The following is a 3318-nucleotide window of genomic DNA, read 5'->3' on the forward strand; positions in this document are numbered from 1 at the left end:
GGCCCGTGGGCATGTCAAATGCCCTCTCTGTATCCATAGAGAGCAGGGGTCGGTCTCTTAGTTCCACGCAGCATGCAGGTCTTGCATGGGAGGCCCAGGCCTCGTGTGCTCGGGCCCGTGGGCACGTCAAACGCCCTCTCTGTATCCATAGAGCAGGGGTCGGTCTCTTAGTTCCACGCAGCATGCAGGTCTTGCGTGGGAGGCCCAGGCCTCGTGTGCTCAGGGCCCGTGGACACGTCAAACGCCCTCTCTGTATCCATAGAGCAGGGGTCGGTCTCTTAGTTCCACGCAGCATGCAGGTCTTCCGTGGGAGGCCCAGGCCTCGCGTGCTCGGGGCCCGTGGGCACGTCAAACGCCCTCTCTGTATCCATAGAGAGCAGGGGTCGGTCTCTTAGTTCCACGCAGCATGCAGGTTTTGCGTGGGAGGCCCAGGCCTCGTGTGCTCAGGCCCTTGGGCACGTCAAACGCCCTCTCTGTATCCATAGAGAGCAGGGGTCGGTCTCTTAGTTCCACGCAGCATGCAGGTCTTGCGTGGGAGGCCCAGGCCTCGTGGGCTCGGGGCCCGTGGGCATGTCAAACGCCCTCTCTGTGATCATAGAGCAGGGGTCGGTCTCTTAGTTCCACGCAGCATGCAGGTCTTACGTGGGAGGCAGAGGCCTTGTGTACTCGGGGCCCGTGGGCACATCAAACGCCCTCTCTGTATCCGTAGAGAGCAGGGGTCGGTATCTTAGTTCCACGCAGCATGCATGTCTTGCGTGGGAGGCCCAGGCCTCGTGTGCTCGGGGCCCGTGGACACGTCAAACACCCTCTCTGTATCCGTAGAGAGCAGGGGTCGGTCTCTTAGTTCCACGCAGCATGCAGGTCTTGCGTGGGAGGCCCAGGCCTCGTGTGCTCGGGGCCCGTGGACACGTCAAACGCCCTCTCTGTATCCATAGGGCAGGGGTCGGTCTCTTAGTTCCACGCAGCATGCAGGTCTTGCGTGGGAGGCCCAGGCCTTGTGTGCTCGGGGCCCGTGGACACGTCAAACGCCCTCTCTGCATCCATAGATCAGGGGTCGGTCTCTTAGTTCCACGCTGCATGCAGGTCTTGCATGGAAGGCCCAGGCCTCGCGTGTTTTTGGGCCCGTGGGCACGTCAAACGCCCTCTCTGTGTCCATAGAGAGCAGGGGTCGGTCTCTTAGTTCCACGCAGCATGCAGGTCTTCCATGGGAGGCCCAGGCCTCGTGTGCTTGGGGCCCGTGGACACGTCAAACGCCCTCTCTGTATCCATAGAGCAGGGGTCGGTCTCTTAGTTCCACGCATCATGCAGGTCTTCCGTGGGAGGCCCAGGCCTCGTGTGCTCGGGGCCCGTGGGCACGTCAAACGCCCTTTCTGTGTCCATAGAGAGCAGGGGTCGGTCTCTTAGTTCCTCCTCCTGCAGCTTGTCTCTAAACATCCTTCTTTCTCAATGGCTCTCCCCTGGGATGGTGGAAGTGATGACTTTTTCGGGCAATCGTGGCCCACCTCCTGCCATAACTTACAGGGGCATTCTTGTCTGAACGCTGCGAGGATGAGGGGGGCCTCCTGGTGCTGTTCAAGCTCATCAGTAGACTTTGTCCATCCAAGGGGGTACACATGGTGTGAGTCTCACTGTTTCAAGTACAAATCAAGATGAAGGGGTGGCTTGCTCTGGACTTTCGCTTTCTCTCTCAAGAACGAGGTTGCCTGGTGCTCGGGATCACCACGCTGAGGAGTCACACGCCGAGGCACTCCATGGTACATGTCCAGAGGGGACCAAGGCCCAGGTGTCACATGTTGAAGACGCCGTGGCCCTGGAGTGCAATCCTCTAAACCCAGCAACGTCTGTGCTCATCACATATTGTACCAGCTCGAGTTTCTGCCACGTCAGAAGGTCAGAATCAGCTGGTGGTAGCATTAATGTGGTTTGGATGTGTTTTAGTCCAAAATGGTGATCTGCTTTTTGTTGTCGCAGTATACATGTAAAAAATGAAAGCACCCTTAAATCTATTTGGTTTTCACAGCCATCCTTAAATAATAGAAAATAAAACTGAGCATGTTGCTTGGCAGTCCCATCTAATTGTATGTATTTCCAGAGGTTTGTGCGAGCCATCAAACCCCTGGAACCTCCAGTCTTCTAAGCGCTATCTAAGAACAGAATACCAACTTAACGTGACATTCCCATCTATAACCCCAGAAACATATACACATGACAGCAGAACCCAACGGTGGTCTAGATTACTAGTGTCTCTATGGTGCATCGTCTCTGATCTGCGCAGAGCGACTCAAGACCGAGGGGAAGATCTCAGACCATGTGAGGTGGTCTAGATTACTAGTGTCTCTATGGTGCATCGTCTCTGATCTGCCCAGAGCGTCTCAAGACCGAGGGGAAGATCTCAGACCATGTGAGGTGGTTTCGATTACTAGTGTCTCGATGGTGCATCGTCTCTGATCTGCCCAGAGCGTCTCAAGACCGAGGGGAAGATCTCAGACCATGAGAGGTGACCTCCCAAGATGTGCCCAACCCTCAAGGAGATGCAGACGATGGGTTGTAATCTTGGGCTGTGCCCTTGAGGGTCCTAAGAGAAGTTGGGGAGGTGGTGCTGAGAGGTGACCCGGTACACTGGTCGTGATGGTTCTAGGTTCGCACTTCACCAAAACCCCACCTGCCCGGTGAGATCCGTCTGTTCTGTGGGAACTTCAGTTCTTTCGTGTCGTCTCATCACATTGGTATCAATCAATCAATCAAACAGGATTTGTATAGCACTGCTAATCCCCCGCGAGGGTATCCAGGCGCTGCCGAGCCCTGGCTAAACCTCCCATAGTGTGTGGGTGCATCCGTCGCGGGGTGATGGTCTTTCGCCGTCGCTCAAAGGTGCTATGGACTCTAATGCAATCAAGGATGGTGCTTTCCAGGACCAGTGTTTAAGCCCCGGTGCCGTGGCACCTGTTGCACTAATGGCAGCTGCACAAATGTTCCCTTTGCAGGTTCACTTATGTATTTCCTACCAAGTCTGTCTCCTTGGCGCTCCGGGGGGTGCGTGGGTTTGTGCGTGCGTGTGTGTGTCTCTCTCTCCAGTGGGTTCTGTCTGCAGAGGCTGCCAGAAGCCAAGCTTCTGCCTTGCGTGTCGAATCTGAGAAGGTGTGCATGTCTGGAGCTTTGCATGGTGAATCAGCTCCAGCCCATGCACGTGGCCGCTGGTGACACGTGTGCAGTGACAACGTGTGCGTGCACGAGGCCACGTGTCCCGCGCCGACATCTGAACTCAGTGTGGGTCTCGTCGTCCCCTGCGCTTTGAAGTCACGCCTTTGCGGTTGTTTG

The sequence above is a fragment of the Triturus cristatus genome, chromosome 7, assembly GCF_964204655.1.
Source record: "Triturus cristatus chromosome 7, aTriCri1.1, whole genome shotgun sequence".
NCBI lineage: Eukaryota > Metazoa > Chordata > Amphibia > Caudata > Salamandridae > Triturus > Triturus cristatus.